Source organism: Cardiocondyla obscurior, linkage group LG14 (assembly GCF_019399895.1).
Source record: "Cardiocondyla obscurior isolate alpha-2009 linkage group LG14, Cobs3.1, whole genome shotgun sequence".
Lineage (NCBI taxonomy): Eukaryota > Metazoa > Arthropoda > Insecta > Hymenoptera > Formicidae > Cardiocondyla > Cardiocondyla obscurior.
In genome coordinates, this window is record NC_091877.1 from 1770563 (window position 1) to 1790720 (window position 20158).

The window sequence follows — 20158 nt, forward strand, 5'->3', positions numbered from 1 at the left end:
GCGGAAGGAAACCGCAAAACACGATTTCACTTCCATCTACGCTTCGCACGAAAGAAAAAAAAAAATTATTTTCTTGATTAATCTTATCTTTTTTTTTCTCTCTCCCTTTTTCTTTTTCGTTGCCACGTCTTATTACACTTTCATGACGGAGACTAAATTATTCAAATTGCTTATCTAATTATTATTTCCTGTAGACTTGTCGCATATTTACGCACGCGCTTATTATATGACGGAGAGGAGAGAAATTTCTTTACACCGATTCCGCTCGTAAACGCGCGAGAATTATGAAGTTTCTACGGCCGGGTTTTTTTTTTTTTTTTTTACGACAGGCCTTGAAATGCTGTGTGGTAATTGCAAGCGCAGAGCTGTCGCTCGATCGTGCCATCGCGGTTCGTCGTGCGGGATGATGTCACGCATCAAAAGTATCGCCGCATGTAAATACCGAGTGCGTGCGAGTGCGTGCGTAGTCGGGAACACGTGCGAAATGTCGACGGGACGACAATCGCGACTTACCTTTCGTATGCTGAGCGCACGTAGGAAGCATACATACATACGGGAACTTCAAGGAGACGCGGATTGATTCTTATTAATAGATTTGCCGCTTTCAAAAAGGCGGCACACGTGGAAACGTGCATGCGCAAAGAATTTCCCGTGAGATTCGCGAATTTCACAGAATTCCGTCGAGCGCTTAAAAACATTAAACACGTTAAAGAGATCAAAGTATATTATACGAGACACGGCGATCCTTAAGACTTCGAGTCTTCGGCTTTGAAACGTAAAAAAAAAAATAAAAAAAAAAAGATTTATTAAAATAATAAATCCTTCGTGAAAAGCATTCTTTTCGAAATCAATTATACATCTAATTACGGCACATATATGTATATTTATCGCTCGCCGTCTTAGAATTAATGCGCGTGATTCCGACATTTTCATAGGTCAGCCGGTGCCATGGGAAAGTCAAGAAAAGCCATTTTACAGCCGGCCGCGCGAGGGTTTTGAGGTCGGCCGAGGTGTTGTTGTGCCAATGTTATATTAAATACTTGACGTTCTCGCAGTTCTCTCTTTGCTACGTGCATCGAATGCGCACGCGGAAAATTCATAACACGCCGTAGAGTTTTAATACGTGCTGTAGCTGCCGCCGGTTTATTATAGTAGGTAGGTTTACGATCGCGGACGCGCTGTTGATTATCTTATTTACAATTTAACGCGTTTGCCGTAAATCTTGCCGCATCCTCGTACCAATGATTACTTTTTTTTCCCCCTTATTTTAAACGGGAAGCGTGTGTCAAAATGTAGTTCCTCGGCAAAGTCAATCAATTTCTCTTCAACGAACGCACGAAGGAACGTATGAAATATTTCTCTCGATTGCATATCGCGTAGAATTTATTGTTCATTTAGGAGAACGAGCGAAATTTCTTCGATGCATAACTGCGCCCACCTCCCAGATAAGAACCCGTTTCACTTTGATCGCCGGCTTTATCAGCGTTAAATGCCGCGTGTATTTTCCCGCTTTATTTTCCACGTGAGCCATTAGCTTTGATACGGCTCTTTTACGCGATGAGTCGGGTATGATAACTGGCGCGCGGTATCACTTGCATATTACAAATAGATTTAATTGGTTTGTTCCGCTTTACTCGGCCCGGTTACATAAACTCAATAATGCGGCATTATTTAATTACAGCGTTACGCTCCGCGAAACGAAATACCCGCATCGTTACACGCGGAGAGTTTTATAATACACAATACCTCTTCCTGAACGTAAATTCGGTAAATAACGCGCGATGGTTTTATACGAACTGCCTATCGTTTTACGCCACCCAAGGTTAATGCCTCGTTACATCAGATATCAAGAGCGAAATGACAATTAATATGTTAAAGTACATTTAAATAGCTTTAATTATATTAAAATTTATTAATTACTTTTATATGTTAATAAATGAAATAAAAAATAAAAGTTATATATTAATAAAGATTAATACGTAAAGATATTTTATAATGATATTTAAAATATAAACAAAATACTTCAGGCAGATATATATTTTTTTTCTTCTTTTTTTTTTTTTTTTAATCGCATTTGCATGTACAAGTGTATCGGCACGTACATTTATCATAATATCGCGTATCTGCATTCCGCGAATTGATTACGATCCTAAATTTGGTTCAAACTGGTTTCGGCAGTTTTTAATGCAGCACGTTAAATTTGTTTAATGTTTCAAATACGAACGCCCGCGCGGCCAAATGAATATTCATCCGCACAATATTTTCATCGCGGTGAATGGTGTCACGCGAGGCTTTATTGTCGCTCCCACTATGGCTAACTATGAGTATCTATCGAGAGGAGTGGTAACTGGGTCAACGAGTCGACGATTCGTTTATCTGTTTGTTTGCTCACGTCTAGCGCACGCCGCGTAATTCTGTAAAACGAGCCGCTGGGCGGAACAGCCGCGGCAGAAATCGTTAAAACCAAAAGAGAATCTTACGTATATGTTCTAATTTTCGTGGTACAGTTATTTCAGAATTAGGCAAATGTCCAAATTTTTTTTTTATCTTCCCTCATAAAAACGCACACGCACACGCGGGCATAATAACGTGAAATATTTGGAGATTATATTTATGTATACATTATCGGAATAAAAATCAATTACACATATAAAATTCTGACGATTTACAGAAACACATTTTCGGTCGTGGTGAAATAAATGTCATTGTTTGGATAAAATTTTTCGTTGAATTTTATGTGCAATCAGAGCGCGTTATGCCCGTCGAAATTATATGTTTAAACGATCGGGAATATTCAGTGTGTATATTTCTTTTACAAGGCAATAAATATTTCACGGTGATCGATTATTGATGTAGAACAGTTGGCGCTTATTTTTGTACAGCAGTAGTATGAAATACGTATACACCGCGCGTTCACCTTGTTGTCGATTGCTCGGTCATGCTCGATCGACAAACGGCGGCGTGAACGATTCCTTGTGTTTGTCGCCTTGTCGCTGGAAACGCGATTACTTGCTGTGGAACATTTAACAATTCTCATCGCGCATAATTAAGCCACTCTAGCCATTTGTTAACGCGTCGATCATTGTTAATTAATGGTAAAATACACGTAGCCGGATTTGAATGTTAGTTGCGATTAAATTTTATCCGAATTAACCTGCATTTATGTCGCACAGTATCACATTAATAGATGCGGGTGCGAGTGCTTTTTTTTTTTTTCTTTCATAAACGTTGCGAAAAAAAATTGATACGCTTGCATTTAATTCCGTGGTTGGTTTACCGAATGCATAAAAAATGACAGCGGGGTTTCATATGCGAATTCGATTGTGTGAAATTAAGTGTAAATAATTAAGTAATTTATTCGTGGACTAAATGGTCATTTTATTAACGTTTCAGAAAAATATTAAGCAGCTGAGTGCATGAACTTTACGCAATACCGGCGATTGGCTAACTTTTGATAGCTTTAGTTCAGAGCCGTTATAATCTCCGTGTTTTTGTATTATAATTTTAGAGCTTAATCCGCAAAATACAATTAATAAACGTTGCACGATAGCCGTGGCAATCAATACTGACGTTTTGCATTTATTGTTAAAATACATTCTCGTTATATTTGAACTATAACTAAGCGTCGAAAAGTCAGAGTGCAATTTTATAAAAGCCACAGAGTAATGTAAACTTGATTGTGGTAATGGTACAAAGTACTTCCAACAACTGTTACGTAAAATGATAATATGGAAAGAATACAGTTGTATATTTCTACATAATATAATTTAAGATGTATGAATCGCATAACAGCGGATGGATTGAAATAGATATTATAATTAATGTTTGAATTATATTATAAATTATCAAAATGTGTCTTAGGTAAAGTTTTAAATGACTGTAAAATCTCGATCGTATTTGAGACGCTCTGTTAATTTATTATTTAAAGTTATCTAAAATGTCGCGAGAAATTATTGTTAAAAAAATTTATTACATCTTAAAAATCAGGAAAGTTTCTCGATAAAAAAAAAAGAATAATAACTTTGTTAAACTTTTTTAAAGTTGTTATCGAATCTGGCGTACTTTTTTTATTTTTTTTTATTTTTTTTTTTTAAGTTAAAACAAGTTTCTGGTAGACGCTAAACTTGGCAAAATATTACCCGAGAAACGAGCGAAGTCGAAACGATTTATGGGATTGCAAATTGCGGTTCGCGTGCACACGTATCGTTTCGCGAAATGCATCTGCGCCGCTGTATGCATTTGCGTGAATCTGCATGTGTTCGCTCACCTTAAGTAAAGACACGTGTAGCGAATTTTGCGGCGGCGACGGCGTCTTGCAATCGCTCACGATAAGATAAATTCTCGGCGGAGTTGTCGGAAATATCGGAGTTTTTCGCGGAAAGAACGTCATTGGTCATGCGCTGCGAGACAACTTGTTGCTTCGCTAAGAAGGTAGAGAAAGAGCAAGCAAGGAAACCTCACGTCTATTTCATAATATCCGCGCTGGTTGCAGTGGCGTATCGTGCACCTGTTTTAATTTGTTATTAAAATTTAATATTTTCGTAAACGACTGTTATGCACATTTTTTGGAAGAGAAATTTCTTTACCACGTAACAGAAACGAGTACGGTGCGGTTATTGCCAGGAAAAAGTCAAGTAAGATTCGTAAACGGAGGTAGAAAATTATTTTCGCATTCATGAATATTTGATTATGGAAAAGAAATTTATTAAAATAATATCCGGTAATATTCCGATAACGTGTATGTACGCTGGAATGCAGATATGGCGTTTGCTGCGTCGACGACAGCTAGCGAACGTGACTTTAGAGTCGTGTACGTCGAGTTTTACATGTGCCGCGTGTATGTACCGCGCCGGCCGGATTGCCGATGACCGATTTCCCCCCGTTCTCTCATTATCTGCCTCCGCTGCATAGGATTACGTACGCTAGCCACTGTCGCCGCAGAAAACGCTATATCTGCTGTTCGGTGTACAAGTGCGCAAGGTTTTGCAATGAACTTCACCGGTTCTATGTAAAATGAGTAACACAATTCGAGCTTGAAGCAGGTTGCAGCGTAATATTACTGCGATACGCATCAGATTATTGCGCTTACCTACCAGGTAGAATATAATAAATGTATCATATGTATACAATTTGATACCAAGTTCCGCCGGTCTCTTTAATTAATGTTTTTTTAGAAGATTATTGTGTCATAAAAGCTACTAATCGAGATAAAAAGTCCTTGTCGACAATGATATACATTTATTCTTGGAGCAAATTTTGATTTAAAAGATTGAAAAATATTTTTAATCTATTTAGTACAATAAGAACACTGTATTTATAGTATATGTGGTTTTAGAATATTGTTATCGATACAGGAACCTCTCTCTTGATTAGTTAGGCCGGTAATGTTGCAGTTGTTTAGTATTAAACAATTAGATTTGATTCTGTTATTTGTATGACAATATTATCGTTATCTGTTCATAAAAGATATTTTTTTTAATGATAAAGCACCGATTTGTGAATTACGTCAATAGATATCTGTTGTCAATATATGTCGCTTTTTAACATGAAAACAATTTTCTATAAAATTTTAAATTAGTAATTTACGAAGGGATTTAATTATATTAAGATTAAAATACGGATGCTCATTTAAATCGTGTTTTTAAGAAAAAGGAAAAAGAAAAAAACATTTTTTAAATTTTATGAGATATGAAATTTTTATTAATTACTTTTATATAAAGTTCTTTTTTATCTTCAATACAAACGAAATATTTACGAGCATTAATTTTGCCAATCATGACAGTCGATTTTATCGCGAAGGTTTCTCTCGGACTAAATATTGCGATAATATTGCATTCCCGTCGCGTGGACTGAGCCTCATTATACGCCAGTGCATCGATACAATGAGGAATTGTTCACCTTATGCGGTTAAGACTGACAGACGAGCGTAATTTTTTGTGTCTGCATAATCATGTAAATGTATTTGACTCAGTCATCGCGTTGTCTGTTCCATTGTCCGTCGAAACAAAAGATGCCAATTGTTCAAAAAAAATTACTTACTCATAATATCAATCAATTAAAAAAAAAAAAATAAAGAAATAAAGAAAAGTCGAGTTAACACATTTGCAAAATTTTGCGCCATATTAATATACTTATAATAAATCCTTTATATATAAATTTTGCAAGCAGTTCCACGAAATCTTTTGTTACGAGTCGCGACTTGCAGTTCCTTATCTTTTGATCGAGATAGAGATTTAGGGAGCCGTCTGCCTGTTCACGGTTCGTCGATTCGCCAACTTCCTTCCTTATCTCGCGGCTTTGGTGTTGGCAATTTAACTAGGACGAGCAAGCGAAGACATTCGAGTTCGTAATTAGCGTGATTAGCACGGCGAAGTAAAGCAGTCAAATACACTCGCACCCGAAGCTTGCCGCCTTGATTAAGGAGACAATAATTTAACGCGACTATGCGTTTGTTCTCGCAATTATCGCTGATATACTGAGCACTGTGCAAGGACAGGGTAGATCACGATTACTATGCGATAACAAGAAATATGTACATTTATTATACATGCACGTACTCACATACGAAAATTAGTGGATACGTATGTATTTTGCTGCGGCTAATCGGCAAAAAGATCTAATTTAATTAGATAAAAGTAAGTCGAATTTGAATCGAGTAATGATAACCGGGTATCGCGTAAAATTAACTGTATTATAACTCATAATGGTACCTATTTATGGAGACTTTATAAAAAGATAGATTAAAGCACATATTATATTTTTAGATCGTAGATAATTCGCGTGCTTAAGCAATGGTACTTGAGATTTGTCTAAAAATATCATTAGGGAAACGGTGAATGTATACGCGTGGCAACGTGAAATTGTGGCAAAACGAGGGTTTAATCAGCCGCGTCGGGATAAACAGCAAGACCGGAAACTCTGTTATCGTCGACTTAGTAGTCTCCGTTTTAATTTCTTGATCGACGAGAAAGATCCAATCTAAATTCACTACCGGGCCGTCATTAACCGGTGTACCCGGTGATCCAAAAATAAAGCCGGATCGTCGGTTACACCAGTACTTGCGGACTCGCTCCACTAGTGGAGATTCTATCTTTACTTTTGTGTACGAGCTAACATCGCGGCGATATCTTTGGCTTGTTTATACGGGCCGTATTGCGAAACGCTTTTCTAGAATCGTTAGATTCGTCGGGCCAACTGTAAATTATAATTACTCCACGCCGTTCGTTCACTGAAACCGCACTTTCTCGTAAGAATTCCTCGCCCCGCTGCTCGCTCGCGGTGTATCTGATTATCGTGATTTATTAGCAGCGCGCGATCCGCAATTTTTAACATTGCCCGGCTGAATCCGAATTATTAATAAACACAAGGAAAATTAAGACTTATAAGATTCTTCAAGAAAAAAAAATGTTGAACGTAAAGCAGTGAAATATTTAAATCAATATCGCGTCTAAAGATAAATCTTCTCTTCAATTATAAATTTTTATATGCGACCCGCGCTTAAGATTTATTTACGATCGCGCCATCAATCGTGACGACTAATTAACAATTATAGAAAGCGACAAACATCGCGTTAGCAGTGGCGTTTATCCCCCGTAACAGTAGCTTTCACCGGCATGAATAAATCCCAACAATAGAACCGTGCTCCTCGCGTACGCGAGAAAAACGATAGCGAGATGCACCTTTTTCGCTCACGTTGTTCCGTCGCTCTCGCGCGGCGGTCATCGCAATTACATACAATTCCCGGGATCGCCGAGTAGGTGAGCGAAAGAGGAAACTCCCGGTGATTAGCCAACGCGAGTTTGCAATTAATATGATCCTAAGAAAGCGGACACGATGCCGCCGCGCAGCTCGCCTGCTAAGTATCACGGTGGCTTCGTCTTGCGCTATACCGGTGGCGTTGCTTTCACTCGCGAGAAGAAAATCGGCCGAACGATCGCGAGATACGATTTTGCAGTGGGCAGGTTCGACAATAACGACCACGGTACGTTCCTCGCGTATTAGGCGTGTCATTAATTAAGAACCAGCTTTCCATCGGGTTGTTTTTTTTTTTTTTTTCTTTTCGTTTTTTTTTTTTTTTTTCTTTGGCCTTCGAACGGGTCGATTGCTACTCGAACCGGCCGCGAGATAGAGAGGAAATTTAACCGACACTATTTACAAAGTATCTTGTCCACTTAAAAATAGAGAACGCGTAACCTGCTATAATTATAAGGGGCAAATGACCCCTTGAAAATGTAAAATGTTGCTGAAAATCTTACGCTAGAGACCTCGGTGGTGGATATTTTTCCGTCGATGATCGTTGTTTGTTGTCGGAAGATTTGTGAGAAAATGCTACGGGCGGAGAAACGAAAATAGAGAGTCATGTCGTACGTCGTCTTTGCATTTGTCAATCGAGATGGAAGACCGGCGGCATTCGGTACCGTTAACGCACTTTTTCGTCAAAAGTTATTGCGCAACGTTGGATACGCGGAGTGACTTTTTACAGCTCTCGGATTACGCCCCCGAATATAGACATTTATTATTTCTACTATCTATAAATCCGTCGCGGTTTAGCGCGCTTCACAATGTAGAGCAACCACTTGATGATGCTAGACGTTCGTGCCAACGCAAACATGAGAAATAAGCACGGCGCACCCGGTCTGTCTACTATGAATACTCCACCGTTTCTCTAAGGCAGAAATATTACGCTTGTTAATCTTTTACGACGCACACGCTCCGATTTTGTAACGTTGGCATTTGCGTATTCTCGCCCGCGTGTATTTTTCACTTTATCTCGGTAATTGTACTTAAAAGCGCGAACGCGCGGGACCAGAGGTAAAAAGCGTCTTCCACGCGGCCTCCTTTTTTTTTTCTCCCTTCGGGAAATGATATTCACTTTCTCTTTTGTTATTATATTTTTGCTACGACTCGCTCCCGATATAGACACTCGAAAATGGCACTCGGACACTCAGACAAGGTGTAGACATTCATACACCGAAATACCCGTTGCTTGCCACTCACATCGAGCGCATACGCCACACGTGCGTAAATATGCGATTCAATTTACTTTATCATGTGACAGCCTCGTGCACCGCGGTATTTTACACGCGGCTCGGATTCCGTTTCACAAAGCATTCCGTCGGGCCAGAGGGATAGATGCAAATAAATAACGAATTAATATAGAAGACGTATTTTTTTATTTTTTTTTTTTCTTTCTAGAATGACTAGGTAATCAAAACTACTTAACGTCAGTCATTGAGCTCGTAAAAATGTGATTTTGATAGGCGCGACGAGACACGTATCAGTGTTGTACAGTTTTAGAATGTGGGACTAGAAAGATTTTTAAAACGGACTCGCGTGATGCAAAAAAAAAAAGAAAAAAAAATATATATATATACTAAGAATAATGTATGTTCATAGAATTATCGAGTGTTCTGTCAGTTTTTCTGCCCGCTCGCAGGCGGCTACTTCTTTCAGCTTTCTTGCACGTCACATTTGATTAATAGTTATTTAAATCTCGGGACACGTTAATATTAGTTACGTGTTTACAAGTTTAAAAGGAAAACATGATACCTGTCAATTACATTTATTAGGTTTACATTTGAATATTATATATATTATTTATAATATGTGTATTATTATATGCGAATATTTTATAGTTCGTTCTTTTCAGTCTCGCAAACGATCGTATAAGCTCGCTAAACGTGGCTGTTTTACTTCGCGCTTTTCGCATAGACCCATCATGCGCGACACGCGTGATCGGTAAAGTTAGATGAGAGACCGCTCGTGAAGAATCTTTCTTCGAGTATCTCTCGCCGGCCGGTCGCAATTTATTTTCTATTCGAATACAAGCGTTTGAAAATATGAAACATACGAAATTCGTCTATTTTTCGAGAGCCGGCAGGGTGTCACCGAATTACGAGATTGCAAGCCGTAACTCTTTACTTTCTATTTCCGCTCATTCATTTTTCTTTCAAAAGTATCGCGCGCTTTCCGGAATCAAGTTTCGCGGAAGCTTGTCCGTGAATTGCACTTTAATGCACAAGGGTAAACAGTAAACCGCTTCTGTCTCGGAAGCGGAATCAACACATGGATTATTCTCAACTCTGCTAAGTTCCTTAAGATGAACTTTTCTTGAGTCCTCGCCATCTGTTACCACTCGTGTACTCTTGAACTCTCGGCGAAGCAAAAGAACAAGTCAATAAGCAGCTTGAAGTTTCGCAGCGTACTTTGTAGCTTCTGGACGCTTTGCAATTGCGAACTGAGTTTCAGCCTCATTGACCTAATTCCATATCGTACAAAAATATTCCGAACCCGATAAAATATAATTTCAATTTATGAACAATGTAAAATTTCGAAATGTTAGTCTATCGAAATTAATTTTCTTAAAAAAGTTAATAATAATTAGATAAATAATTTTTTTTTATTTAATAAACATTAGATTGCGAAGAAATTATCAATTTAAGAAAAATTGTTGCGTGTAAATTTTATAAACTCTCAAGCGTGATGGAAAACTTTTAAGACGTTGCTCTCTGTCATGCGTATGAATACTATTATCCGAGTTCTCTCAATCGTGCAGTTTCTTGGGGCCGCGCGGCAGATCGATCGATTCGCGAATAAATAAAGGCGCGCCTTGCCCGGTATTCGATGTTTACCACAGAATCACGATTCCATCGCCTCATTTCAATAAACGCGCAGTGGCGTCGTGCGTGGCTTCGAAAAAGTATCTAATCTTCGGCGAAGATAAGCTTAATCAAGCCTCGCCACTTCGTATCTTTGTACGCGGAATATGCGCTGGAAAATGCGACGCACCAAGCGATGCGTCACGTCGACGATCGAAAACGGATTAGACTCCGAGACGCCGCGATGCGTCTTGCGTAACGCGGCTCTCGCAATCTTGTTCATCGATAAGGAAAGGCGCATGCAGTTTTAGGTTCGGTAAGGTCAACGATCCGGCGAGTTTCTCGCGGAAGGAGCGAGCAGCCTTTGAAGTGACGCGCGTATAACGTTCGAGTCTCTCGAAATAATCGCGAACGTTTGCAAATAGTGTCTGAAAAAATAATCTACCGAATTTTAACCATTCTCATATTCGTGGTATTTCCCCCTGCGAATCGAAAGGCGAGGATTATTACGTCTGAAAAGAAAATAAAGCCGGCCTTTTAAAAGACCGACGCGCGTTTCGTGTTACGCCGGCTGCCGAAAGCGAAGAAAGATACAGCGCTCCTGTTTACTACCACTTATCCCATTCATTTCCGGCGCGTTTTCCTTTCGCGCGGGTTACTCTCTTTCGTGAACGTTAAACTCCGCCAATTTCGTTCGGTCTATCCCCGAAAACCCCCTAACGCGAAACAATCCGTTCGATAAACATCTTATTTCGGGTCGTGTCGAAACGTCGCGGTGGCGCGCCGCATGCCGTGCGATCACTAAAAATACACGACACCGCGTAACCCAATGCACCGGCACTCGGTGAAACTGCAATCGAAAATAAACCTCTTCGAACACCTGGCACCCTGGTGTGCTATTCTGCACTATTGGATTCACATTCCATTCGGTCCTCGCGGCATCCTTCTCGTCCATAACGACGGGCGCACCTGTCCCATGCGTTTCTCCCTGTCTACGAGAGATACGACGGCCCTCGTCTGTAGCTAATGAAAATGTCGAGCTCGCAATGTTAGACGTCGCGTGTATTTCACACGGGGCAATTGCAGCGCGACGTATTCCCTTTTGCAAACGCAAGGATATTACTTTTAATTATCCGGCGTGGATAAAATCCTGTGCGATTTAACTCGGAACGATTCGTCTAGAGCAAGCGAAGAATCGAACGGTCACATCCGGTAAAATAAACGATGCCCGCTGAAACAACACGTGATATCGATGTAATTGACAACGAGGCATACGAATCTGTCGAATTATTGGGAAATAATACCGTCGCGATATCGCGCAAAGGCTCCTCCGTCCGCTCCTGGTCCGTCCGCGATAAGATTGCGACGCGGTGATTTTATGTGTTTGCGAACTTCGGAAAAATACACTCGTAGATAAGCAAAAATCAATATTTGTCGCGTACAAAAAGTGCAATTATTTTTGCGCGCGCTCGGCACTGATTACACAGCCGATTACCTTCGGCGCTCGCCGATGAAATCATTTCCTCGGATGGGCTTTTGGGGTAGGCAGAGTCCACCCCCCCCCTCCCTACGGCACGCTGGTAATTAAGGTCAATTCTTTCGAGTCGATCGGGTTACGTCACTTGGTCTGAGGGTAGCATCAACCACCTATATCTGCGATTCGACGTAGGCTGGCATCCTTCCAAGGGGTGCCCGCCCGTGAGTTTCTTAGAAAGAGAGAGTGACGCGTCGGGTTTCTTTTCTTCTTTCGGTTCATTCCTCCGTACCTACCTTCCCGTCCTATCTGCACGCAGGTCGACGTACGAAGAGAGACCACTGGGTTTTCTGGGTTAATCACCGAGCTTTTAGTCTTACGCGCAGATGCTTCGACCCGGCTAGGTTTAGTTAGGTGTGACGTGACTATGAACTTAATTTATTTTAACTTATGTTGAACATGCAGAGCAAGATGTTGAGGCTTAAATTCTTCTTTTTTTTTTTCTTTTTTTTTATTTCTAACGATTATGGATCATGTTCTTGTTTTCCGCAGTGTAATCGTTATCCCAGTGTGTATTATTTTTTTCTTTTTTTGCTCGATTTTATTCGGATTTATCACCCATGTATAATTCCATCGAATCGCTGCAGATGACGCGAATTTGATGTAGTATTGCATGCGCCGATACTTGTAACGGATGATATTGTAAACCCAATAATTATTTCATCATGTTATGTTTCATTTATACATTAATTTTATTGATACATTTCGACGTGCTATCATGTATCATTGCACAAAGTAACATGAACGAACAAATTTGATTACTTAATTCATTACTTGAAAAATATGATTTACTGTTTACGTTAAATGGCAGCTTTCAGCATCTTTTGCATTGATGCATCCTTTATTATACACGCGTTAATTTGTATAATACTATTAAATTTAATGAATATGATATAAAAGATATTTTTATGTCGTCGAAAGATAATAAAAAAAAAACAATATATAAAAAAACGCAAGACATTTATATGCACATGTGCATTTGTGACAATATTTACTGTGATAACAAGATAAAACGTCATCGTGTCTATCATTCTCGATCAATTCGACCGTTAGTCGTCTCTGCAGCTGTTCGGGAGAGGAATTATTTTAAACAAGGCATCTATTGTCGCGCGCAGTAACTTCTAATATTGAGAAGTTGACACATCGGGAAGTCACTGGCACTACGCCAGATTACGTTGGGAAACTCCGTTGTTGGTTCTGGACAACGACCCTGCATTGTAAGAGCCCTTATGGTTTATTCACAATGTTTTAACTCTTTACTATCAAAGTTATTTCCGGCAAATACAATATAAAGATCGAGATATTTTGTCTGGGAATTTATATAAATTAATTAAACGCGTATCGACGAGTTTCTTCTTATTTAGGTAACTTTGTGAAGATACTCAAAATAACGCTCGTTGGTATAGAATCACGTGATGATAGAATCGAACGTTCGTATTACGCAATAAATTATCGTGTCGCGTTATATCGAGTTCAATTCGACGCGGGATTGCAAAAAAAAAAAAAAAATTAGTGATAGTTTTTGCTGAGAAAAAAAAAGAGATATTTGATACTGTGACAAAATATAAAATATTGTAATAATATGTATTATTTTGGATAATTAATCATTTATTATTAATTTGTTTAAAAATGCTGTCGAGCGCGTTTTGATAATGTTACGTTAATGAGCAGAGGCATCGTTAAATATTTCCGAAGATAAAGAAAAGATCTTTTAATCATACGCTTTTAGTCATTCTCATTTAGTCACATGCATCTATCAAATAGTGTCCGCATTTTCTTGATGTCCATGGTACCTCGGGTTATCACAAGTGTCACGGAGAGAAAGTACAGACGCTTTATTATTAGAGAGTATTTAGACTTCGAATCGATCTGTTTACATAAAAATCTCGTCTCCGTCATAAATCATTAGTATATTGATTACATGTAAATTATTACAAAATAGCCCATGGCGTATTAATAAAAAAAACTATAATAAATAAGGTATTGCACAGGTGTAAAATAGGTATGAGAATTTTTCTCTCTCTTTCTTTCTCTCTCGCGACATGTTTTATTAAAATCGTAGAACAGTTGCGCCGGAAAAATGGTCTTCGTGTAAATAATCAACGTCACGAAACTGCACGTATTTAATTAGCCGGCGATAATTGCGTGACTGCCGGTCATCGCTTTTCGTGTCAAGGCCGTGGACCACTATTGCGTCTTGATAATTTGGACATAAACAGTAGTGCATTTCGGAATGTGCATGTATTTATTTTTCACCAAGAGAGCGCCATATAATTATACGATTGATCTATCGACCAACATTTCACATGATACTTTTTTCTTTTTGTGTTTTTTCGAGAAAAACAAGTTTTGCAGACATGATTAATATTATTTCGGAGAAAGAATTCGTTGTTTGTCTTACTCCTCTCTTGACGATAAAATTCAATAACACGTAAATTATTAACTTTCCTGCGCATTCAGATCTGAACGCTGGACTTCGGCATGCGATGGCGTGTTTGTAAAAGATTCACGAACAAAATAGCGTTAAAAATCCGCTTATTTTTATTGAATCGCAAGTAGCCTTGATTTTAATTCGCAACTTCTTGCGGCTATCGTTGTTGCAGCTCATCTCAGTTGTTCTAAATAACATCTAAAGTATCTAAACTAAAAGTAATGACGTCGGAAAATATTGACGTTCTTTTAAAAATAATTTTATTGCAAATCATTCGTGCATGCAAAAGCCTGGCAACAAAATAGCATTTAAACTCACGATAATATTTCATATTTCAGTCAAATCTAGATTTGATTTTAATTTTTGCGTGATGAATTACGAATAACGACTATGTTTTAGCGACGCTCGTGCATGCATTTGCTTAACAGGTTTTCTCTTGCAAAATTACAGTAATTTATAACCGCGCGCAGTAATGTTAATGCGTTTGGATCTGAAAAATTAAAACTAAATTCCAAACTTCCTCGAAGTAATTTGCGAGATTGATTAACTTCTACTGTTACTTGTAATTTACAATGGCCTGTGCTTGTGTCTCGAATACCACCTTCTCAAACGTACCCCGAACGTGTAGCGTTATCTTCTACTTGCAGCTGGAATGGCTAATTACTCTAACTTCAAGATTAATATAAATCAAGGGATTGCAGCGATAATGCCTATTATGTAGCTAAACCATATAATGGGCTATTAATTAATATTTATTAGCATTTTTTTTTAAGAAGTATATTAAAGCGCGAGGTTGATAAAATTAAAATTATTTCACGGAATATGTAACGCTATAATTTTTATTAATTTATTATATTTATGCAATTGCATAAATATGTGTTTTAAAATATTAATTTTTTTTGTATATTTCGCCAATTAATCTTTTTTTTTTTTAATTTTATACTAGACATGTTTTTTTTAATTATTTATATCCACGTGAATAAAAATAATTGTGATAGATGCACCGCGTGAGGAGCTAAAGGTAATTCACATATCGATGCCTGGATAGCTCAGTCGGTAGAGCATCAGACTTTTAATCTGAGGGTCCAGGGTTCGAGTCCCTGTTCGGGCGTTTTTTTTTTCTCATTTACTGCAATCGATTTACGTTCATTGTCAGATTTTATAAGAAGGAAGTTTCTATTTTATTTTATTAGGTACAAGGTTTGTAGGCCCGATTTCTGTTTATTCGACGGGATGGTTTATTCTCTGATAAAGAGCAGAATAGCGAGTTCTAGCCGGCGATACCGAAGAGAGATCCCACGGGTCTGTCGCTGCGATTCGGTCGTTCATGCCGTTTCATTCTTCCGGATCGTTCCATTATCTCCGTGAATCCTCTCTCTCGTATTTGCCGCCGTAAAATGGGATATGCTTGCACACTGCCTTCCAGTCCGTTATCCAGGATAGAGCGATTATTGACATCGTCCCGTAACGTAGGAACGGAATTTTGCCGCGGAGGAAAAAGCGGAGGGTGAGACCTCGCAGTTTGGCATAAATAACATCGAGATCTCTCAAGGATATGAAAAAAAAAATAACCGCTTTATCCTGGCAAATAACTTTTTATCGTCAAATTCTTAATATTACTTGACCTTATCTCGCTTTGCAACGACGTAAGTCTGGCCGTGTTTTTCGCAACGCGGGAACCAATAATTCCGTAGAAAATAAAAACGGGAAGCGCAAGCATGCGTCGCGTATAAAAAGGCGATTTACCAAACAGCGAATCTGCTCGCCGTGAATTTTCATTTTCCGTGAGGCGGCGGAGCGGGAAAGGTCATTGTGTTAATGATTTATACGACGTAATTATTTCGTAGGGATTGCATTTCCTGACACGTACTAATAGCCGTCCCTTTGTTACCGTGTCTTTTTTGTTTTACTATCGAATTATGGCCGGCCATAACTCGATTAATGCTACGTCGGGGGACACACGTGTGGCTCTTTTTTTCTTTAAGAGCGACATCTAATTAGCCCGCAATATGTCCTTTCACGAGCGCTCCCCGTACTCTATCCAGGCAGGATAATTTAAAAATTTACTCAATCTAGATGAAACTTATAATGAAGGAATTTATATTAAATAATTCTACTTATATTTATCTTAGGTTACTTACAAAATTTAGATTTGCTATTTTTTTTTTATTCTTTTTCTTTTACGTAAGTGCAAGAAAAGCCTGCGTGAATTTATCTAACATAAGGAAACGAAAATGTCACGTTCGCGTCTCGCCGATTTCTCCGGGAAATAAAATCGACACCCCGCACAACCAGCGTATTCTTCTCAAACCTTCGGATGAGGTTAACGGTTAAGAGAGAAATTGCGTTGACTTTTTTCTTTTCTTTTCTTTTCTTTTTTTTTTACGAAGTTTGTCTCGCGACGATTCTCTCGCACGGAGTGATCGTATATATGACCGCATTGTATGTGAATGAAATTTACATATATGTAAATTAAACGCACACGTGCGCCTTATATTCCTATAACATTTGCGCCCGGGTTCCGCATGCAGCTCGCGAGAATAATCCGATAGAAGCATACATTACGCATACAGATGCTGTACATGTACATGAAGAGCAGATATGGCGTTTGCCGCGAAGACGGCGGTTAGCGTACGTGACTTTCCTCTTCTTGATCTTCTCCCTCGGCCCCTGAGAACGGGGATAGTAGTAGTGAGGCGCTTTACCCCTCAGTCCTTCGCGGCCGGCGCTCCATGGCACATCTACCAGCGCGCTTCGTGTGTGTTTTAACGCACACCGCGACAAGATCACGTACGCTAGTCGCCGTCGCCGCAGCTAACGCAATATCTGTCTTTCAGTGTACATGGATTCGAGGTTGGGAGAAAGAGCCGGATAAATACGCGGCGAGTGCGCAATTAAGGACTCATTCAAGAACTTGTAAACTTCTCCTGCCGGCAGATGCCTGACGATTAAATGTGAAATCGCGTATTAGGCGGCATTACCGATATTTATGCAGCCGTTATCAAAACGAGGCTAATTGAGCCTAGGACGGCACTCGATTTGCGTCATATCGTTATCGCTGTCAAAAGCATTAAATGTTCATTAATTGTCGCGGTCGATAGTGCGAAATCGTCGTCGACACTGCTGATTTGATTTTCTTATTGGCGGACTGTAACTGTACGTTAAGTCCCTCGCGGTGTATGTTAATTAATTATCAAGTAGCTTTCTCATTTGCATTGCCATTGCACAAGTACCAATCGAACGTTGCGGACGACACTGGCCGTATGCAAATTTGAACAAGATTGGTTTGTGAATAGTACACGATGTTGCTGCGTAATACAGAGTGTCGACAAGTCTGGTGACTATTTTTAATTGCAAGTATGTATCTAAAAATTAAATTTTTTTTTCTTTTTTTCTTTAAAATTGGATCTACATTTTTCTCTTGCTCGACAGGATTTTTATATTTGTACATATATTTAAATATAAGGGATGTCCAAATTTGTAGGAACTATCGCTGCCGCGTGCCGCGTCGGGAAGAGATAAAACAATGCCATTCTGTCTCGCGATAAGTTCATTCCACTTTAAATAAAGCCGTGTGCATAAAAAAAAAAGGGAGAGGGATACTTCATTTCCGTCACGTACGCGGACTATGTTTTAATTCCTTTGTTTAATACACCGCTTCTCGATCGTTACGCTCCCACGTTTTTCTCCGCTCACCCTCGCCCTTGCTCGTCGGGTTTTTTTATCTCTTGGAGAATGCCGTGCACATGTCTCTCTATCCATATCTCTGCCCGTTTGTCGAGCCGAGATTCCCGTGAACTCGTTTTCCTTCCCTTCACGATACACAAACTGTACCGCGTGACTTCATGTAACGTCGTGGCAGCAGTTGAGTTTAAACTAGACCTGGTTTATTTCCTCCCCCTATTTTTTTTTTTTTCTCAACGTTATATATTTTTCCCGCTACAGGCGCTTCTCTATTTTTTTCTCCGGCTTCATTAGTCGCGAGAATTAACGTTTCCCCAAAGTTTTCATTATTTAAAGTCGGATATTCTAACTATTCATTAGATTTACATTCTATGTAGCCTTCAAACTCTCGAGGCAAACGATGCCTTATTGTTCCGAGAGAAAAGACTTGTCTCGGACAGACAAAGAGGAGAGGTGGCGTGATCTTTAATAAAAAAGATTTCTTTTTTTTTTTTTGTTTTTTTTTCAAACGGTTTTATTGTCGATTATCAGTCTCGAGCATATCAATTATATCACAATTATGCTAATAAGTGATTTTGTCCTTGGCCGAGACCTGTTAAACGCCTGAAAGACATTATTCTGAACGCCGCGCGATCGATCACTTCTAATCGTGGCCTTTCGCTCGATCCGACGTATCGCTTTGCGGATCGGCGCGCCTGTCTTCATTCGCATCGCGAATCTTCGACGTTGCTAAGCTCTTCCGTATTTCGATTACATTCGTAGAGACGACAGCGGCTAACGATCGCCTGGCGATCTTAAATCAGCATCCTTTACCGTTACCGTGCGCTCCGGCTCTCATTAATTATGGGATTCAGCAAGAAGCCGCATCGCCGGAGCGATATCGAGTCGATTTTAAATGGGTATCGTTTGAAAAAGTACGCTCGCCTGTGCGTTTGATATATGTAGACGGCCACGGTTCCGCCGTATATCCCCGACATTTATGTAGTAACGACGGAAAAGGAGAAAAACAGATCGGCGCCGTCCATTGGACTCTTTGAATTTACGGCGGCGGATTAAAGTCTTGAATAGCACACATTGAAAGGCAAGATACTGAAACGAGTGTAATTTTGATTTTCCGACGTACGGACAGCAAATGACCGGTGCCGGGGGCCGCTCCGGCTCGTTACGTATAAATAAATAGAAAAGTTCCGATATCCGTGAATGCGGGAAAATGAATCCCCGAGTCTTGTGCGCCGTCACGGTACCAGTGGTTGATGTTTCTCCCGGCACGAAGATTCTCGCTCATCAAGCGTGGCCTTTTTCATTTAGTTCGAACAAGCCCGGCTCCGACCGAGTAAAATAATTTCGCGGGCCGCTCCTCGAGCCGGTGAGAACCCGATATTATCTGAATTTACTTTAAGTTGTTGTTCCTCTTGCAAGCGCGGATCGTTATTAATTAATTCATCGTTTTCACGACGGCTCTCTATCGCGGAAGCGTTAAAAAACAATATGGGCGCGCGGTTTAATTGGCGTTTCCCACGGCTCTATGACTGTGAATAAACAGCCCGCTTAATTAAAGATAAACCGAAGACACCTACGTATTGTGCCGCGCGGCGTTACGAGGATCACGGGCGCGCGCGAAGCGTGTGGGTATCATATCAGCCGGCGATCAGTATTCAACGGGCATACCCGTTTATTTGCGAGCGTGCGGGCATTTAAATGCGTCCCGAGTGATTCCCAGAAGACACTCCCGGCGATTGGATGCATTCAGTAGCTCTCGCGCGGCGTGTTCTCGCTCCCGACGCGCCGACCGTATCGGGCCGCGCGATGCAACAGCTAGCGCGTTTCGGATCAACGTTGCGGTCGTAAAATGGAAAACGGTATCGGACGCGTCCGGGGCTCTTCTCGTCATGGGAGAGAGCGCCCTTGGAT

At 39.9% G+C, this 20158-nt stretch overlaps 1 protein-coding gene and 1 non-coding gene across 5 annotated transcripts in view; both read left to right on the forward strand.

Moving 5' to 3' along the window:
• The window catches only part of Sesn (Sestrin), a 149421-nt gene that overhangs the window by 65142 nt on the left and 64121 nt on the right, over positions 1-20158 (forward strand). The gene's annotated exons all lie outside the window — the stretch shown is intronic.
• Trnak-uuu (transfer RNA lysine (anticodon UUU)) lies at positions 15602-15674 on the forward strand. The gene has a single exon. It is a non-coding gene; the product is annotated as a tRNA-Lys (tRNA).